Below are 22,178 nucleotides of genomic sequence, written 5' to 3'. Positions count from 1 at the left end.
AGCCCCAATTATCTCAACTGTAAAATGAGAGGGCCTAAGATCCCTTGGAGTTCTAAAGCTATGATTCTCAGAAGACTAATTTGCTGTGTTTGAGATCCATTAAAATATACTTTTGAGTACTACATACTATCATCTAATAACACAATCTTAACCATTCAAACAAGAAATTTGTCATGAAATGTTGTTACAATTCTTAAGTATGCTAAAGCACTAGCAATTTCTGATCTCAAAATTTATTTTATCTAAAATTACACCTTATGCAGAAATTCAAGCAAGCTCTAAAGTCTTAGAAATTCCTGTTACAACTTTTAAATAATATATTCAGAACAGACAAACCAACCAAGTCAATGTCTGTCCCCAACCACCATGGATCTAAAAGTTTAAACTGAATTCTTTCTTACATTCTTTAATCTTTGCCAAAACCACAACAGCTAATACTAGTTGCTGCTGTCTTAAAAGAAAGGATCCAAACAGAGGTATGTGTGTGTATATATATATATACATTCACAAAGACTTTTTTAAGTCCCTACAAAAACATACATATACTGTACAAATAAGTCAAGAGACTCCATTTGAACTGGTAAGTCAATCTCCCATATACAAGATGTCGGCCAATTAGGTTTTTAAAGGAGTGCTCCAAAGAGATGGGTGAATTCCAAACTGAGGGAAACCTTGGGACCCCTTGAACTCTGTTTATTCTCCGTCAACAATGACATCTGCCTTCTGCCAATTACCAAACCAAGGCACTGTGGTCTACTGGGAAATAAACTGTTTTACTCTCATACATCAACCCCCTATTCTGGCTTAAAAGTTAAACTCCCCCACAGATGGACTCCTTTATATGGAAACAAGAAGGGAAACATTAATCACACCAGAGAACGTGGCCAATTCTAACCCTAAACCAGGTTACATTCTGGCAGAAACTGATGGGGGGGAGAGCTGCTTTCTGCCTCTCAGTACATACCAATCACCACACTGATCGGTGTATTGGGGACACTGCATGAAGCAGAGCTCTATTTATTCTTCCTCCTCTTTTCACAGACCCCCTTCTTTCTTCCTCGGCCTACGATGGAACAGGAGCATTCCACAGGCACAGATGGGGGCCACAGCCTATAAGGAGCACAAATCTACCGCATGCTCTTTGGTTTTTAGCCTTTCCACTGATCCTTTCCTGACAACCACCTTAATAACTCAGATAGCACAGAGAGTTTTGCAAAACTGACTACAAAAGGCCAAACATCTCTCTCCTCCAACAAGTTTCCTCTACAGACTCTCTTTTCTCTGTAAAAAGTAAGCTATTCAGCTGAATGGTAATTAGGGAAAAGAAACCCTCTCAAGCAATAACCCTGCCTGTTCTAATCTGAACCTATTTCTGCCCCTCTTTTCATCACAGATGTCACCAAGTCAGCAAAATGTCAGGCTGACTCCCTACTGAAGTTTCAGGAACCCAATAAAAATTTCCTCTGTTAAGAGATACCATGGGGCAGCTAGGTGGCCCAGTGGATAAAGCACCGGCCCTAGATTCAGAAGTACCTGAGTTCAAATCTGGCCTCAGACACTTGACACTTACTAGCTGTGTGACCCTGGGCAAGTCACTTAAACCCCATAGTTCCACAAAAAAAAAAGAGAGAGAGAGAGATACCCAATTACCAACAAGTAAAGGAGGAGGGCTTCATGTTACCCAGGCTAGATAATAACTATGCACACCTCAAGAAACCACCACTGTACTGGTTGTGTTGGCACACACCTATAAAGCCTGCTGGTGGGGGCAGAGCAAGGAGTTGCCACCAAAAGCTTGAGTCTAGGAGCTCTGAGCTGCAAGAGAGCTAAAGTCAATCAAGTATCCACTCCCAATATGGTGAGCCCACAGAGACCACCAGGCTGCTAAAGGAGGGGAGAATGAGCCCAGGTCACAGTGGATAAAAGCACAGGACCTGAGTTCAAATCTGGCCTCAGACACTTTACACTTACTAGCTGTGTGACCCTGGGCAAGTCACTTACACCCCCCCCCATTGCGGGGGGGGGGGGGGATTAGATGCCTACAAGTTAGTTAACCAAAACACCTTTATTTATAAGCACAAGGCAAACTCAAACTGCACAGCATTATCTTAACTATACACACTCAAAAAAGAGCACCAGGCATAGAATAAGACACAGGTTCAAGTTTTATTTCTGTAATTTACTGGCTGTGTGATCTTTGTGATGGCTGGAAACAAAGGTATGAGCATCTGAGCATAATGATTTATTAAGCAATGTACGCAGCAAACCAGGACCAGGCCTGCTCAGCTTTGGCCTGGACCCCAAATAGAGGGGGGGGAAAGACTTTTACACATTAAAAACAATTAGCCAAATAGGACCAATTAATTAAAAGAAAACGATAAGCAGAATACAAAATTGGGTAATCTGATTTCTAAATGGAGGAAAGAAATGGGACTTTTCAAGTTAGGCACAATTCCCGGAAAGCAGAAAAAGGTGTCCCACTCTCCCGCCACACCTTTTAAGAGTCTCGGTTCTCTCATGATAAATGACTATGATAACAGAATTTAGAGCTGGATAATACTTGGAGATCATGGAGTAATAATACTTGCATTAACCGCATCAAAGGACTTTCTATACTACAAGCTATTATACTTTGAAGGACTTTATTAAAGAGAGGCCATTCTTTCCTTCTCATCTATGGTTCATGTGTTTTTTTCTTAGTGTATGAACTCAACCAACAGCTACAAATCACAACTGTTCCAAGTCTTCTTGGCCTGTTTCACGTGGCTTTCCATCACCTAGTAGTACCTAACCTCCTACAATGTTCCTTCAGACAGGCACAGCTTAACAGAAAGTCTTCAGGGAGGGCTGAGATGCACCAAAGGCCTGTACTACAATGGGTAACTACATATGAAAATCCAGGCCCCATTTGCTAAGAGCAATAGCACACTAGAGGTGGACTTCTCTGAAGGTGGGGTGCCTGAGATGATTTTGTAGTTTGTTTTGATAAGGTGCTAACAGAATTGGCCTAAGGCACTGCGCTCTATTTTAATGGGAATAAAAGGGGGAGAATGGGGGAGGTAAGTAGCCAGTGTGGCTTTCAAAAAAAGAAAAAAACAACAACAAAAAAAAAACAACCCGGGGCTTGTCAGATTCTGACAAAGTGACAGGCCTAAGAAGTAATCTACACTAGATATCCAAGTCTATAGTCTATGTTGTGGGAATGACAACAGAAACATGCTATACTAAGATCTTTCAATTATTAAAGCCCCTTGGATAGAGTCCAAGCAGATGTACCTCGCATCAAAGTCCACAAAGAGAAAGCCAAAATGGCACCCTGCAAAGAGCGCAGGACACAAAGCCAGGAGATCTGGGTCTGTTTCTCCATTTTAGACCATGGCCTACTCTCTTAATCCCTCTGATTGCTCCTCAGTTTCCTCACCTGTAAAAATGAGGATGACCCTATCTGCACTACCTGGTATTTCACAGTATTATCGGATAAACAGCTTTATATGCCACAGCAATACCGTTCAGCATTATCATTATTTTTTTTTTATCAGAAAGGTTCAGATGTTTTTTCCCTTGGAAAAGACAAAGACTCAGCAGCCAACGTGGAAATTAATAACTCCTCTTTATAGAATATTTTACAGTTAATAAACTATGGCGTATACCGTAAAACCATTAGGTGAGGATACAATTAAATGAAAGGCTATATCCTGGAATAGATCCTCAATGGATCACAGGTGACTGAGCTGGAGGGGGAAAGGGACCTTCCGAGGACAGAACCAACTGCAAATTGGCTCCTCCATGAGTGAACTCAGGGTTTGTTTTTTTTTAGTGACTTGGATTAAATCATGCAAGAAAGACAGTAAGATTTGGTAAAGGGAGAGTGAAGGACCCTTGAAGAAAGCTCAAAGGATGCAGCACCAAAAGGAATCTCCTACAATGCCTTCATACAGCAAACTATCAACTAAGTGCCACAGTATCTGGCATACAGTAAGTACTTTAAACAATATTTGTTTCTTTCCTTCTTTCCCAGGGCAGGGGGGCTGGGTTTGTAGTTTTTATTGTCATCTTTCATCTTTGCATCTTGTACATTAAATAGTACATGGCAATATTTAATGTACTTTACTGAACAACTGAACAAAAACACACGTAATCATAAGCCAATAGTGTAACAACTCTTTATTTTACTTTTTTTTTTAAAGCATGATCTTGAGGTTAAAAGGATTATGAGAAAAGATAGCAGCATATTTGGATTATACTCTGTTCAAGGCCTTGCTATAGTGGAGCAAGCGATCAATAGATTTTCTCACTTCTAAAAGAGAGCCATGGACAACAACTGAATTCAGAAAGAACTTAAAGATAGCACTGGATGGAGGCATTAGTTGAATGATTTTAAAAGTTTATTAAACAAAGGAGATGACCATTTGGGGAACAGCTTAACAAAATATGGTATTGGAATATTACCACGCTGTAAAAAATGATGGATGATAGTAGTCAGCATTTACCATGTACCAGGCATTGTATCAAGCACTGGGGATACAAAAAAAAAGGCAAAAGACAGTCCTCGCCCTGGAGGAGCTTACAATTTAATGGGGGAAACACGCAAACAACTACATACAAATACGCTAAACACAGGATAAGTAGGAAATAAACAACAAAGAAAAAAAAAGCACTAGAATAAGAATGATTAAGGAAAGCTTCCTGTAGAAGGTGGGATTTTAGTTGGGACTTGAAGAAAGCATAAAGAAAAGCAAAGGAAGTGGATGCAAAATCTAGTGGAGCCAAGGAAACAATATACACAATGATTATAACACTGTAAATGAAATCACTACCAGGAAACAAGTGAATGTTGCAAAATTACAAAGAAAAAAAAATGGCCCCAAAGAAGTAATATGAAAAGATACTTTTCACCCCCACCCCCCCCCACCCAAGGTGGGAGAATCCATTGGTATGGAACATTTCATATATTTTCAGATACACTGATCAGTTTTGCTTGTTGCGTTTCCTCTTCCCTTCCATCACCCCCTTTAAACAGAAGACTTGGAAAGGGAAAAAATGTTTAAGAAAGAGAAGAAATGCAGGGATAGCATGGAAATCCAGTATATGAAGGGATTTTTACATGGATATTCCAAGCAGCAGGTTGTTTGTTATTTTTTTTAACATTCACAGAGAACTAACTCCCAAGAAATGCAAAGTAAAGCTAGAATGATTTAGAATAGAGAATTTCCCAATGGTGGACAATGGCTGAGGCCAACTACAAGAAAGTGACTCCTCAAAGTTACAAAGTTCTACAAACCCAAATAACCCTCCCATACCCAATGAGGACCATAATACCAAAAGCCTGAGCATGAAAAGAAAAGAACCCTAATTACACACTGTATCCCTCCTCCCCACCACCTCTGTACCACCCCAGAGGTACAGAGAAGGAGCTAGATACTGGGTCACTGCTCTCCCCGAGAACAACCCAATCATTCTTTACTCAGTATTCTCCAAGCAAAACTGATGGATAAGGTAACTTCCCCTGAGTCAGTTAACTAGTTTTTGAGCTCTGAAGTTCAGTATCCAATGAATCAAGTACCTAAAATAATATTCTTCTATTTTCTTTTGTGCAAAATCCTAATCAGATACCAGTAATTGGGGGTAGAAAGGGATTTGGGATATCTGCAAATAACATATTTTGCAAGTGTTTAGCATAACTACTTTCTAACTACTCCAGGATCCAGTGGAGTGGAAGGGAGACTATTAATTACCTAACTGTCAATACTCTGACTCTCTAATCCAACTTTCCAGTTTCCAGGATCTCCAAAAAAAAGTATCTCTTGCTTCTATATTTTGAAATCGCTTAAGAAGAAAGCATAACACTACATTTAAAGATTATGCTCATTTAAACGAACAAAATTATGCTAGTAGCTGGCAATAGGCAGGTTATGACCTGTTTACTAACATGTAAAATGAAGCAGCTGGACTAAATGATCTGAGGTCTCTTCCACCTCCAAACCTAAGTGATTCTGTAAAAGATGTGTATGCCTCAATCTGGCAGGAAGGAAAGGAAGGGAGGCAGGGAGAGAGGGAGGGAGATGTGCTAAGCACTTTACTAATGTTAACTCATTTCATTCTCACTACAAACCATAATAGATTGGGTCTTTGATCATCCTCATTTGGCAGGCATTAAATGACTTGCCCAGAGTCACACAGCTAGTGTCTGAAGTTGAATTTTAACTCTGGTATTCCTGACTCCAAGCCCAAAGTTAAAATTCATTCAAGAAAACTTCACTGAAAGTATAGAGGAAGAACTGTATCAGGAAATAATCAGTTGTTCTTGGTGTCTACTTGTCTTCTCTTCCGACCCTTCAACATGCAGATTAATGGAATCACACAACCAGTAGGAATCCACCCCAAAGACATACCCCATTTCTACAAATAAATAAATGGGGAGGTGTAAGGAATGAACCCATTTCCAAAAAAAAAACACCCCAACAACACAGTATTCCTTACCCCTAAAGGGTAAAGCTAACTCCTATCACTCTGCTCTAAAGATAACATATAATACCCATTTATGGAGCACCTACCATGACATGACGTTGGTACAGGGAGTACAAGTAAAGCAACATAAAGCAAATCAGCCCTACCTTCAAGGGGCTTTCCCTCTTTCTAAAAGGGAAAATCATCGGACCACTGATAAGTTATTTATATACATAGTTACATGACGTATGCTTCTTTTTTGCTCATCATAAATTAACATTAAAATGAGCTGAGTCCCCCGCCTAGGTCAGTAAATCCAGTTTCAGTGGCCCATCCTTCATTCTCTATTTTCTGAAGCAGAGGTATAAGTGAAAAATTTCCACTTAACAAAAGTAGACTAGCATAAAATAAGGTGTCAAAGGAGGAGAGGAAATCTGGTTTTCACAGTGAGAGAGAAAAGTCTGCAGCCAGCAGGTCTCTAGGAGAGCACTCCTCATAAAAAGCACACCAACACGGTCCTGAAAACTAAGATTACACACCAAAATTTAAGCCATTCAGTTACTATTTACTCTAGTAGCAACGAACAACAGCTGCCTCTTCCCTTCTCTTCAAGCCTCAATATTCTTTAACAAAAACCCATCCTCCAGAGCAACTGTTGGCAATCAATCTAACCTGCTGAGGATGGGGAGAGTGGTCATTCCACTTCCAGAGGATATGGAGGGCATGAATTACCATCCTCTGTGCAGAAAACATCAAAACACATTTATTGGGGCAGCTAGGTGGCACAGTGGATAAAGCACAGGCCCTGGATTCAGGAGGACCTGAGTTCAAATCCAGCCTCAGACACTTGACACTTAACTAGCTGTGTGACCCTGGGCGAGTCACTTAACCCTCATTGCCCTGCAAAAACAAACAAAACACATTTATTGCTTGCCGACTGTGTACACAGCTCCTCAGGAGACATAATTACCACCAGCACCTATCTATGAATTCAGCCGAAACAGTATTTTGTGCTTCCAAATCACTGCTAACGCTGTCTTAAGTGTTAATAACAGACAGAGCTAATGTTAATTAAAACATTCACATGATTTCAGAAAGTTTTCAACTTTCCCTAACACAACCCATCTCACTAAATTTGGGCATTCTGAAAACTGCCTTTATTGGCTAATCAAGTTCAGTTCCCCCAACTACATGTACTGAACTGGGTAGAGAGTTTTGGAGTGCCTCCTATGAGTCACATAAAGAGAGCAATTATCTTATTCCTCCCCACTTTCCAGACTAGGCCAGGGAGGGATAGATATGAGAAGACCTCTTTAAAAAAAAAAAAGTATTTATTATTAGGCTTTACTGCCATCCAGAAATAATATTGGACCCATCCCTTTTTTCTAAGGTTTTCTCTTCTAAAAGGACAAAGTCCAGACCTGTTCATTAGCAAGATCACTGCGCAGAGTCCCCATCACAACCATGAAAGCTGGAAAAGAGGAAAGCCAGAGAAAAATAAGGAGATGAACTAAATTTTACAATTGTCTAAAAAACCCACAGATGACTGATTTCAGGCCCATGTTGCTAGAACTAATAACAGAAAGTGAAATTCGTATGATGAACCACTCTTGATTCTAAAAGCATTACTTATGAAGGGCTCCTCACACAACACTTTCTCCAGGATCTTTGCAAAAATGAAATTGAAAACACATAAATCAAGCAGAGTTCAAATCTGACCCTAACCCACACTTACTTTCCTCTGTTGTTCCTGCAGAATTCTAAATATCTATCTTTAAAAAAAAAAAAAAAGCCCTTTTTGATTTGGGAATTGTAGGTATTTTCTTCTCTTTTTTTTCCTTTTTCTTCTCCCTTGTCCCTCCCCCCTCCCCCCACTTTTTTTTTTTGGCTGGGGAAAGAGGCGGCTTGGAAATAGGCAAAATGGGTGTTTAATTTTCTTTCCTTATAAATTTATTGCTAATGATGGCTCTCTGGAAAGAAAAGTTGGGGCGAGGATACATTTGGAAATGAAGGTGAAATAAAAACAAGATACCAAGAAAAATTTCTTCTTTTAAAAAAAAAAAAGCTTCTTAACTGTATATTCATTTAGCTAGTAGTACATTCCAAATACCTACAATGTTCAAGGAATGCTCAGGGCTTTATTGCTGGTAACTTTGCAAGGCTGAGCAACTCTGACCTCTCTCCCACAACAATGCCAAATGAGACATTAGAATATTGTCTTGTTAATCACAGGAAACTCCCAGTGTTTATAGAATTCCTTGATACCTCTGTGCATGAAGAAGATTCAGAATGAAGAGGGCTTACCCTGCCACACACACACCAAAAATAATAAGCTTCAGACATATCACGTGACCACTTGGTCTTTCCAAATAGACTCCACTGCCAAGTAATTGGTTCATAAATTCCATTCATAACTTGAAACGGAAAGGGGCCGAAATGAGCTATCTGTCTGTAATTTTAAATGCTGTCATTACTCTCCTGGCTGCAAGCAGTTAAGGAGAGCCTTAGTGCAGCCCCTAAATTACTGATGCAGTTTATTACTTTTGAATGAGCTAAGAGCAGCTATGATGATCTTATGGGGGGGGGGGGGGGAGGTTTCCAAGTGTTCAAGCCTAGAATGCCTTGATTAATCAATCATTTAATGTAAGCCTTTTAAACCTTGTTTTCTGTCAAGTGCATTATTTTGTAGTACAATCTTTTCTTTACATTCTCCAGATCAGTCATTGACTTTAGATAGCTATATTTTTGATGACCTTTTTCATTATTAGAAAAAAAGTGTTCAAAAAGAAAAAAGAAAAAGGTGTTTTGAGCTGTGGTAGTTTACTTTTTTATGTAATATCATACCAGAATAGGAAAGATATTTCTTTGCCTTATTAATTCCTAAACAAAACCTAGTATCTGCACATTAAAGAACCAGAATAACTAAGGGGGGGGGCAAAAATTCTTAAAACCTGAACTTATCTAATTTCCCCCCAAAACAAGACCATTAACACTTTCAAAGTTCCAACTTTAACTGCTTATCAATAATGAATAATCAAACAACCTGGACAACTAGAAAGATCACATCAGAATATGAAGTAGGTGCCCATTCACCCAGTGTCCTTTCTCCACTCCTGCCCCTCCAGACCTTTTTGCTGAGGAATGAAAATTAAACATTCAAACAACATAAGCAGCCGATAGATGATGACTCTTGGGCTTCCTGAAGTGGGTAAATTTTAACGACACTTTTCCCAGATACAGTTTTGCCCAGAACAGTCAGATAACCCAGATACTTAAAGCTGACACTACCCAGAGATAAATTAGGGGCATTATGAGAGCTATTTCCAAATGCCTTTTCTAACTCATTTCCACGCATGCCCCCTCACATCTCTATTTCATAACAGCTCTTAAAAAAAATTTAGAAACTGAAAGGCATCATCATCCCAGTCCAAAACCATCATTTTAGAGATGAGAAAAGTGAAGTGACCTGATCTAAGCGTATAGAGCTCACCTGTGTGTGTGGGGGGGGGGGAGAGAAAGGGGCTACAACTCAAGACCCCTGAGATCCCCAAAGCCTGGTGTTCTTACTACTATATTACCCCTCACTTGCCTTCAGACATTTTTACTCAGATCAAAAATCTATTTTCCTATTCCTTTGAGATTTTGATCACAGAAACGTGAGAATCTTGAAATTCATTCTTGGATAATATGAATAACATACCTATAATACAAGTATTCCTAAATGGAGAAAATAATCAAGACAAAGACCTAAGAGGCTACCTAGGAGACAACTAGCCAGAAAATAATGAATTGAGCTATAGTTAACAGAAATAGATGTTTTCCTTCCATTATCATCTTCTGCTTTATGCTCAGTGAAATCCCCACAGACCAAATCTCTGCTACCAAATGACAGGTTCAGAGCTACTTAACTTGACTTACTGATGGAGAAAGTCTCTAAGAAAAATGTATAAATAATACTGTGAATTGATTTCTTGAACCATCTCTTAGAGTTCATAAAAAGCATACATGCATGTTTAGAATTAGTATCTCCATAAGATAGTGTTACTATGAAATACTGTATTGGTTGGGGGAAATATAGCCTGTAGACAATGACTTGCCAGTCTTGTTCCATTTAAAAGTTTGGGTCTTAGGAAGCCATTCAAGAAAATATTTCACTCAACCCTACTCCACTGCCTCATCCTGGCAGAAAGTCGAGCCTGGGTTCCAACAGTGCCAATGAAGCATGAACCCTGGCAAGTCCTACTGTTCGGAAAGGCTCTGCCTTTTTCTAAGGATCAGCTGAGCTAAGTTTGGAAAGACTGATCACCAGGATAGCCAAAGAGGAACGAAATGTTTGGCCAAAGAAACCTTCATAAGAAAAGGGGTTCTTAACCTGAGGCCCATGAACTTTTTTTTTTTTAATGTTCTGTTATCTGTATTTCAATATATTTGGCTTCTTTTGTAATCCTTTCTATTGTTTTATGCATTTTTTAAAAAATGATTCCCAGAAGGGGTCCATAGGTTGCAGGCTGTCAAAAAGGGTCTGCAACAACAACAAAAATTAGAACCCAGCCCTGTCTTATAGTAAAAAATAGGACTTTCACAGATCTAGAGCCAGAAGGGACCATAAAGGCCAATCCCTCTCCTCATTTTAATTTGAGGAAATTGAGACCATGAAGGTTTAGAGATTTGCCCAAGGCTGCACATGAAGTAATAAGCTTCAGAGGCAGGAAAAGAAGGCAGGTCAGCTGCCCCTAGAGCTGGGGCTCTTAATTTGGGATCTATAAACTTTTTTCTTTTAATATTTAAATATAATCACCTTCCTTTGTAATTCTATATATGACTTTATGCATATTTTTACACGGTTCTGAGAATGGGACAATAGGTTTCACTACACTGCCAAAGGGGTCCACAACACAGAACACCAGCCTATTAAGTTAGCGAAGGATCGAGATCTGTATCTAGAAAGTATATGCAGCAATAGAAATGGCATTTCATTAGGAGAGAAAACAAGATTTTTATAATGAGGAATGGATATTCTCAAGCCAAGTGAACTTATTGACCCCATGCCCAGTCCTGTGCCAGGTACGACAGAAGAGAGAGTCATACAAAGCTTGGGTAGAGCACAAAATTTAAGAACTCTAAAGAAGGGGGAGGGGGTCGATGAGAGCTGGAGTCATCCCTAATAATTTTACAGCACTGTTTTTCAAAATTAAAGTAGGAACTTTCTGGGATGAAAGTGGTCAGAGAATTGATACATAGATAAGAGCCAAAATACATTCCCCAACCCCCCAATTCACATATATATATATATATATATATATATATATATATATATATATATACACACACACACACACCACAAGACATAGCCATACACACATGTGAATATATTAAAACAAATACCCATACAAATATACATGTGCTTACACATACATACACACGGTGGGGGGGGGGGTTACATCTGCAAACTTGGGAATTTAGATGAAATGGAACTGTCCCACAGAATCAGATTCTCAAGCTAGAAGGGCCCTCATCCTTAGGTGTCATCTACTCCAACCAGTACTTCGATAAGAACATCCTGTGAGGCACAGTTTTGTTTATTAACATGTTGGATTAGCATATGTAATAGAAATCTGCAATTTCATATATAATCCTTCTTTCTGTTCCATATATATATATATATATATAGAAATGTCCCTAGTTGACTGTCAAGTGGGGGAGGGGGGAATTAAAATATCTAAAACTATTACATATTTATGTCTAAAGAATAGATATATAAGAATACTTCCTTCAGCACGACCAACAAGTGATCAGCCAGTCTTTGCCAGAAGAATTTTAGTGAAGGGGAATCCCGTATAGCCCTTCCCCCCACGGCAACACTGAGCCTAAATCTCAGCCATCTGGGGTCAAGCAAAACAAGTCTAGATAACCTATATCAAAATAGCTTACAGTCTTAGGGGAAGGGGAGGGAGTGAGGGAGAAACTTTTGGAACTCAATTTTATAAAAATGAATTTTTTTAATTGTCTTTACATATAATTGGAAAAAATACTATTAAGAAAAATCTAGGTCCCTCTTTCATATAACATTATGGTAGTCCTTCAACTATATTTAGGTAGATTTGAGATCCTATCCCCAAAATCATCTTTTCTCCAAACTAAATATTTCCATTTCCTTCATGGTTTCCTTTCATCATCCTCCGCATAGGTTTCAGCAGCTCATGCATGCATTGCAGTGCCCAACAATGAAAACTCCTAGGTCTTCTTCATGCCCGATGCCCTCCACACCACTTGCAAAAATGCAAAAAGGAGTAGAGAGAGAGCAAAGAGAAGTTGAAGAACTCTTTAGTGGAGGTACTAAGTTCCCCCCTAAGACAAGAGGAGATGGAGGGCCATGACAGGTGAAACTATGGATTTGGAAACCACTTACAAGGAACAACTGTAAAAAAATTTCAAGTGGTACTTTTTTTTTTTCATTCTGAGAATTATTCCTTTAGAAAGTATACCTCAGGGTCAGCTAGGTGGCACAGTGGATAGAGTACTGGCCCTGGAGTCAGCAGGACCTGAGTTCAAATGTGGCCTCAGACACTTAACACTTACTAGCTGTGTGACCCTAGGCAAGTCACAACCCCCATTGCCTCACCAAAAAAAAAAAAAAGAAGAACAAGAAAGTATACCTCAAAACAGCTACTTGCCCAAGCAACAATTTAATATTAAAAGCAATTAGGTACTACCTAGAAGGTTTTGTTTGATGTTTTGTTTGGGGGGGGGGGCCTCCTAAATGGGCTGGTAACACATAATAACTTAACAAAGCTGTAAAGGCAGCCTGGTATATTACTACTAAGAATGCTGACTTGGAAGGTAGGAGACAACCTGGACTCAAATTCTATCTCTGACTAGCTACGTGACCAGGACAAATCACTTAACCACTCTAAGCCTCGGTTTCCTCAGATGTAAAATGCCTATTCTTCTGTATTACCTACCTTACGGGGTTGCTACAAGGATCAGTGAAATACAGAATGTATTGAAGCGTTTTGTAGACCTTAAAGCACTATATAAATGTCTGCTATTACTTTTAATTTAGGCATTGATCTTCTGTTTTGCTTTCCATGGGCTATTTCAAAGATAAGGGTGGGGGGGAATTTTTTTTATAAAGCACTATAATCTAGTTTGAAGAAAGAGACACCTATTTACAGTAAGAACTGAGAAGGCAATGAAATAACAGGAGTTGGAAGTGTGCCTTCCTAGGTGAACATACCAGAGCCCTGAAATGCTCTCCTTTTCAAAGGCTACATTCACTCCTACTTCTGTGACCCACACAAAACAGTCACTGGCCTGACAGATGTGAGCATTCTTTTTGGAGGGAGGAGTCAAATTAAGGTTAAAAAAAAAAACTGAATAAAACCCTAGAAAACCAAAGTATGCTCCATAAATGGGATGGGGAAAGGCAAGAAGAATCAGGAAACTGGCCTGGTTTTGTTGCCTGTTGTTATTGATGAATTTGTCTTATTAATGTCTTTAAAAAAACAGAAAACAAGCAGTGACTGAGCCACGGCACAAGTGACCGCTGAACCTAATGAGAATTGATTTTTTTTTTTAATAACCCATTCACAAACCATCTCACTAATTCCTCATCACAAACACTTAACTCTGGCCAGATACCACAGAGAAGAGAAGAGAAGAGAAGAGAAGAGAAGAGAAGAGAAGAGAAGAGAAGAGAAGAGAAGAGAAGAGAAGAGAAGAGAAGAGAAGAGAAGAGAAGAGAAGAGAAGAGAAGAGAAGAGAAGAGAAGAGAAGAGAAGAGAAGAGAAGAGAAGAGAAGAGAAGAGAAGAGAAGAGAAGAGAAGAGAAGAGAAGAGAAGAGAAGAGAAGAGAAGAGAAGAGAAGAGAAGAGAAGAGAAGAGAAGAGAAGAGAAGAGAAGAGAAGAGAAGAGAGAAGCAACAGCTGTTAACTGTAGCAGGTCCTGTAAACAATCCTTCCCATTTCAGTTCTCATTAGAACCTTTGGTTCACTCCAGATTAAGGCAATATCCACTTTTTTTTTTAAAGGAGGAAGATTGATAAATACACATAAAACAATAGAACTAGGATTCAAATGATTTTTCTTTTCTTTCCTTCTTTAAAAGTCTTTTTTCTTTATGGATAAGACAGATTCATTTTAGGCATTTTCTCAAATAGGGTATGTTGATAGCTTATCACCCCATCAATACCTTACTACTCTACCAACAACCCACAGGGTTACTAGGACTGAAATGAGACAATGGATGTGAATGTGCCCTGAAAATGGCAAAGTGTATTCAAAAGTAAGGAAGGCATTAAGAATATGATAGCCCTCTGAGGTATCCACCAATAGCCAACATTTGGTTTTCCTTTTGAGTTCTGGTTCTAATTTCATCAGGATGCCAACAGGGAAAGAAGCACTGTGGCCTAAAGGCCATTTCCCTAAGAAAACAAATCCAGCTGCTGCACCCAGTTTGGGCACTGTATAGTTATTGATTTTCTCATTTGGATATGCCAGCACCCAAATGATGTTACATACAGCTTGGCAATACTTGGGAGGTCCAAACCTGTTCTTTATAGATGAGGAAACTGAGGTGCAGAGAATTGGAAATTATTTACTCAAGCCCAACAAGGGGCAAGGCCCTATGATTCAGACCCAGATCACTGCTTAACAGCAACAGCAGCAAGAACAATAATACTAAATTAGACAAAGTACTTCCCATACACACTTTCATTCACTACCCACTCCACACCAAATCTCCTCCCTGTGTTTTTCTTTTTAAAGGAATTAGTTTAACCTAAATAATTCCCTCTCTTCCCCCTTTTGAAGAATATATATATAAAAATCATTTTAATAAAGCAGATGTTGGGACCAATCAAGAATTACCATTAACTTACAGCCTTGTCCTAAAGAAGGTCCCACACAATTAATTACCCTAACCTTTTTTAGGGTAGTAACATCACAACTTCTTAAAAGACTTCATAGATATAATGGCTAAAAACTTCATGCCACCCTTTCCAGTGATATCATGAAAACATGTCTTTTTAAATCAATGAGTTATATATTTTGGAATCTAAGTTGTTGGGTTTTGGGGTTTTGGGGTTTTTTTTGGATGGGGGGATGGGGAGTGGGGGAAAAAACTGTACTGTATGTAAATACAGTCTATCTGCAATGCACAGCCATGTCAAGCTGCTAATGAATGGACAATAACATCTGAAAACGCCCATTCAAAAATTCAGAGATTGTTTTGAATGGGAAGGGACAGTAAAGTCAGCCCCTGAAACAGTGCCTGACATATAGTGGGTGCTTAATATTTGCTGACTGGCAGATATTGGAAATGACTGGTGTTGAAAGAGGAAGGCAGGGAGAGGCAAATACATTGAATATTTAGAGACTGTTACTTCATTTTTCCCTGTTAAAGTGATGCTCTTTCAGGTTGCTGAATGTAAGTAACCCTCAGAAAAAATCTGCTATTCTTCAATAAAAATGGGTTAACATTCAAGGCTGGCACACAATGCACAGTTTACAAAGGAACTGTAAGGATCCTGCAGATTCTAGGGGATACCCAAATTACTTTACAGTGATGGAATTTTGTTCAAGTGAATATACTGTTAAAAGAGTAAAAGAAAAATCATATTCCTAGTCTGCCGATGGAAACAGTTGACAACAGTTTCTCTGAAGCATATTAGCAAGTAAAATGTAATGCTTTAGAGCCAACAGAAGAAACGTATTGAAAAAGACAAGCCCACACTATTCCTCCTTTTCTTTTCCTATCTTCTAGAATTTGCTCTTATCCAGAATTTCCACTATCCAGCAACCGACCTATATGGAACAGAGCCAAAAAAGAAACTAATAAGAGAGGCCTCTGAGTCACCAAAGGAGACAGCATAAAATCCACACATTCATTCTCAAGAATTTTATTACCTTTTAGATCCTTACTAAGCTAGACAGCTGGGTACCACAGTGTGACCAGGGGGTCCTGGACTGGGAGTCAGGAACATCTGAATTTAAATCCTGCCTCAGACCCTTCCTTAGTTAGCTATGTGACCCTGGTCTACTCATACCTCTTCTCTCAACCTCAATTTCCTCATCTATAAATAATAAGGCTAATAGGGGCAGCTAGGTGGATAAAGCACCAGCCCTGGATTCAGGAGGACCTGAGTTCAAATGCGGCCTCAGACACTTGACACTTACTAGCTGTGTGACCCTGGGCATGACACTTAACCCCAATTGCCTCACCAAAAACAAAAAACAAAAATAATAATAAGGCTAATAATAGCAATTACTTCATAAGCTTGTTGTAAAGGATCAAATGATATAACATGTAAGCTCTGAAAAAATGTAAGACATTATATAAATATTAGCTATTATTAGTAACTACCACTCTTATTACTTGCCTCTTAATTTACACAAGTTCATCAAAACTCAGTTACTTGTTTTGTTAAAGCTCCGGAAGGTGTTTTTTTTTTAAGCCAGTCAATTACAAAAGTGGAGTTATAGGAAGGGTGGTATACTCACTGCAAGTAGCAGCAAGTGGCAGGCCAAGACTGGGAACAAAGTGAGTGCCCAATGACCGGCAAATTGTAATGTGAATAGAATGCAATATTACTGGGCTATTCCAAATGACAGGTGACAGATTCAAAGGAACACAAGGAGTATTAGGAAAACAAACACACGTGTTGATGACAACAACGAGAAGTCACTGGATGCTGCGTGACTATAATGACCAATCTTGGTCCCAGAGAGGTTAGGAAATGTTCCTCCCTCCTGTCCCTAGAGAGCTAAAGGGCTGTTGTGGGAAACACTGAATATGCTATCAAACATTGGACAGTTGGCTAAAATTGTGTCTTTTCCCCATTATGATATTAAAAGGGGAGGAGGGGGGGGGCTTGTCCAGAAATGACAAGCACTTTAAAGGAGTGGGGGGATACAAGGGAAGTGACACAAGACCCCTCCCCCCCCGAAAGGCTGAAAGTGATTATAAAAGGCAGACGTTGCAGCTGTAAGGATTAGGATTGAAAGGGAAGAGAATGAGCATTTCTATAGTATGTCTAGAAGCCAGGCTATAATCACTTTACCCATATCCTATTGGGTCCTCAGAAGATCTGAGGCAGGTGCTGTTATGATTCCCATTTCACAGCTGAGGAAACTGAGGCAAACAATGTTAGTGACTTGTCCAGCATCATACTAAAATGTCTGAGGCTAGATCTGGATTCAGGTCCTTCCTGACTCCAGGACCTGTGCTCAATCCACTGTGCACTTAACTGCTTATGGGGACCTGAGGAAGAGACCACAGAGGCCATCCTGTTCTGTGTCCTCATTTCACTTATCCAAGGTCATATACACATAGTAACAGTGTTGGAATTTGAACCCAGGTCCTGGAACTGTAGGGCCTATGCTCTTTGCACTGTGCCATGTGAAGTTAAACACCTACTGACAAACTGCTACCCCTTGAAGACAAGAGACTATGTCCATGGGGTGCCTTATTTTTCTTAAATGAAGGCAGGATGGGGAATATTCTTTTTTTTTCTTTTTTGGCAAGGCAATCAGGGTTAAGTGACTTGCCCAGGGTCATACAACTAGTTAATGTCAAATGTCTGAGGCCAGATTCTACCTCAGGTCCTCCTTGACTCCAGGGCCTGTGCTACCTGCCCCACAGGGAACAGTCTTTAACGGTTTCACAGGAGCTTATTCAGAAAACAATGGAAGATATTTTTTTTAAAAAGAGAACAGAATCATCCAGAACTATCATACCAAAAAATATCCCAGAAGAAGTTAGGCCATTAGGTGATCACTTCTAAATTACTAAATTTTCCAGGGATGAGGGAGGGGCTGTTGCTGGCTCTTTATGCATCAACTCTTTTTAATGCTTGCCATTTGTATGGAAGTCATCCTGACCTGGATCGTACTTCCCTACCTTCTTAATGTACACCAAGCCCAATCTCACCTCAATGAACAAAAACGATTGCACTGCATTGCTCACACCCACTACCAGGACAGTCATGCCTCCTTCTGCCAGAATCTTTGTACCTTTGAATCTACATTTGCATGGGAAGCCAAGTCTTTCCGTTGGGTCAGGCTGTCCAGTCTCTTTGTCTAACAAAAACACACAACCAACTGTGGAGGGTCTGCCATAAACTTCCTTTGTGGGTGTGGGGCAAGGTTTCACACCTAATCAAAAAGACTTCTTTGCTGGAGAGGGAGGAGGAAAAAAGGGAGGGGACAGAGAAAGGAAGAGATGGGATCAAGGTTCTTAAATCTCAAGGAAAACAGTCTTCCAAACCATTTAAAATATCTCTTAATATAGGGAAAGTCAGGGATAGCCACGGCTGGCAAAATGAACTGCCTCTCTAGGTAAAGGGATTCATTGCCTTCTGGCTCCCAGGCATTAAAACAAGACTATTTGTATTTACAACAGTGCAGACAAAGGCTGAGAATAAATTAAAATATTCCAACTTCCATGTATGTTTCCCTTTTTAAAAAAATTTAAATATACCTTTCCTGGGGAGATCTAAAAGCAGGCCCCTAATGGGTTCTACCTCAATTATGAGGCCATTCAGCCTCTCATCGACCATTCTATTTCACAGGAATAGGACGGAGCACAGAAGATGCTTCCCTTTGAAGAGGGGGAGGGGCTTACTAAGGAAAAGGGGAAGCATGGACCCAAGAGGTTTGGCTTCATTTAGACTTCAGCAATGAAACATGACAGGTACTGGGAAACATCCCCCAAATGCAAGTTCTCCAACTCAGGAAGAAATCTGGATCCAGCTTTGCTGATGGATTCGGGAAAAGAGCTGTTGCCCACCCCATTCGTTCCTAAAATGGGTCAACATGGAGAGCCATGTGATGGAGAAAGGGGATAGGAGAGGAAACTGACAAACAGGAATGTAAATTCCTAACATGAGATGGAAATATGGTCATTAGTCATAAGGGAGAATCACCTCTATACTCAGGTCTCATGCCCCAAAATTTATGTTAGTTAAGCTTTTCAAAATGTTTCATAATTCTAAAGAGAACACCTAGCTACAAGGTATGAACCAGACTTTGCAGTGGTAGCTGTCTGGTGAGATTTAAATCACTCTGATATTTTGAAGGCTGTGTGATCTCACTCATCTGGTAACTCTTAAGACAAAAATCATGCCTGCCTACAGATCCTGGGCCACACTCTTCTCCATGTCCTCCTACAGATCCCAGGAGGTCCAATAATTATCCTCCACTTGTGTGACAGGACCAAGCCTCCTCCCTCCTTTTTCTCTAACCTTTAGGGCACTTAAGATTTCTTTGTGATGGTGCAAACCCCCAAAATAGCAAGGGAAAGGGAGAATGTGTAGGGTTAAAGGAGTCCTTGAGCGAAACTATAGTTTGCAGGACTATTAATCAAAATGGGGACGGTCAGGGAGCGGGAGAATTGAATTTTCAGAAATGAGTAAATCAAGAATCCAAGGCCATGCATGACCCCATTTTTGTTTATTTCAGAATCACCTTCTTTTCAATGGAGGGAAGTATGTAAGGTAGAAGCCTGGGCAAATAAATGGGAAGAGAGAGGGAATCAAGAATAAAAGGGTGAGGAGCTTTAATTTAAAAAGTATGCAAACAAGCTCACTTTCCACTCCAGCTTCTTTTTTATTCAAAACATTCTTTCACCTAGCCACTGGTGAAAACGCATTTTGTAATAAGGCAAAATCGTGTCCAACATGAAAGCGTTAAGTGTATGTGTATCCACTAACTACCAACTAGGGAATTTAAGGACATTTTTATTGAACTACTCAAGTGTAATTAAACATACCTATGGGCTTTAAAATTCTACTGAGATCACATTGCCACCATCCCCCCCCCCTTAAAAAAAAAAAACAACATGGAGGGGTTGGGAGGGAAGGAAATAATGGAAACTTGATTGATGCTAACAACCATCTGGAGTTTCCAGAAACCCTAATCTTTGTACCAACTCAGTCTAACTAAAGTTTAGGGCCCATCTTTTTTAAGCCTAGCACTTGGGGGGAGGAGGGTGTAGAAGCCAGAGCCCAAAACCTATAAGTTCTTCCCCTCTAAATTGGAAGCAGCTAAACCGAGAAACTAATTTCCCAACTTGGCCCTGCTTTAGTTTTAACTCCAACAAATTTAGAGAAGCTACATTACTACAGTTGACATGGAGCCAACATTTACTTTGGCAGAAAGGAACCAGTCATTGAAACTATTTTTTACTACTACCACTACTACTACTACTACTACTACTACTACTAAATGCCACAGGAGCAGTGGCCTGCTTATTACAGCCCTCTTCAAGGACAATCCAGAATAGTTCCACAAGTTCAGGAGGGGAGAGGTTAGGTGGGTTTAAGGCAACAAAGAGGCCTTATTAAAAACTATACTTGGCAACAAAGGCTATAGAGAAGTAAGTTCCAATTTACTGTTATACAATTTCAGATCTGGAAGGGACCATAGAGATCATCCAGTCCAACTGTCTCACTTTACAGATGAAGAAACTGAGGCACAAAGAGGGGAAATGTTCCAATGTGCCCCACCAAGTACCTACCACTGAGCCTCCCACTCCTAAGGGTACTATCTTAATTAGAGTTCCGTTACATAGAACAAAGTTTCTCAAACTATGGGGTCGCATAACAAAAATGTGAGGGTTACGAAAAATTTGGCAACAGTAAAAGATTAAGTATATCTATTTTATATACCTATAATACCTACCTAGGGTCTAGTAAAAAATTCTCAGGTGAAAAGGGGTCACGAGTGGGAAAAGTTTAAGAAGCCCGGATATAGAAAATATAAAGTCAAAACCACTTTCAGCCTCAATTTCTTTATCTTCAAAATGGGGGGGCCACCTATCCAGTCAACCTCACCAGTTTATTATAAGGTTCAAAACAAGATGGTACAAGTGAAAGTATTTTACACTATGAAAGGGCTATTATTCAAAGGATTTTTTTTCTCTAAAGCAGAGGTGTCAAACTAGCAACCCGAGTGTGGCTAGAATCAGATTAAAATGTAATTGGGAAACATTTAACAAAATAAAAATTCAATACAACATAGATAATGTGACCATCTGATTTTCCAAGTCAATATGATGCCCACGGGAATGTATTTTCTCCTGAGTTGACACCATTGCTCTAAAGGAATTTTTTTTTGGGGGGTGGGGGGGTGGGGGGGTGGGGGGGCCCAGACTTAGCCCTAATGTGGCTATGTACTAGAAATGCAATTTAAGAAGTTTTAGAAAGTGGCACTGTGCACTGAAAGATCAAGAGACTTGCCCAGGGTCCCACAATTAGTACTGACTCAAGAAGGATTTGTCATCTAGGCAGAGATATGACAGCCTGTGACTCCTTTCTTACTGCAGAGTACTTTTTGGAAAGTCTAGACCTATACTTTTATCTGGGCACTGAACTCCTGGTAGGTAGTAAACTCACCTGCTGACTTATCTGCAACCCTTTTATAACTTACAGTACTAACAGAGGTGCCTAGGTTAACAAGAGCCTGAATCCAGGCTCACAAGGGCCTTGAAAACAGGTCTTCCTGAATAAAACCCGGCCCTCCATTCACTTTGTCAAGCTGCTGCCTCTCAACACTCTATTATGATAGGGAAACAAAATATACACGGGGGCCTAACACAGTGCTTCACACACATAACAGGAACTTAATAAATGTTTGCCGAATTGAATCAAGCAAGTACAAATTATGTACCAGAGCTCTTTGGGAGATGTGCTGGGAAAAGTAAAAGCAGGTGATCATAGAATCAGAATTTTACATC

At 39.8% G+C, this 22,178-nt stretch overlaps 1 protein-coding gene across 1 annotated transcript in view; it reads right to left on the bottom strand.

The window, feature by feature from the left end:
• The window catches only part of JARID2 (jumonji and AT-rich interaction domain containing 2), a 334,437-nt gene that overhangs the window by 272,148 nt on the left and 40,111 nt on the right, over nucleotides 1–22,178 (bottom strand). The gene's annotated exons all lie outside the window — the stretch shown is intronic.

Source organism: Dromiciops gliroides, chromosome 1 (genome assembly GCF_019393635.1).
Source record: "Dromiciops gliroides isolate mDroGli1 chromosome 1, mDroGli1.pri, whole genome shotgun sequence".
Classification (NCBI taxonomy): Eukaryota; Metazoa; Chordata; class Mammalia; order Microbiotheria; family Microbiotheriidae; genus Dromiciops; species Dromiciops gliroides.
This window is presented reverse-complemented; position numbering and strand designations above follow the sequence as displayed.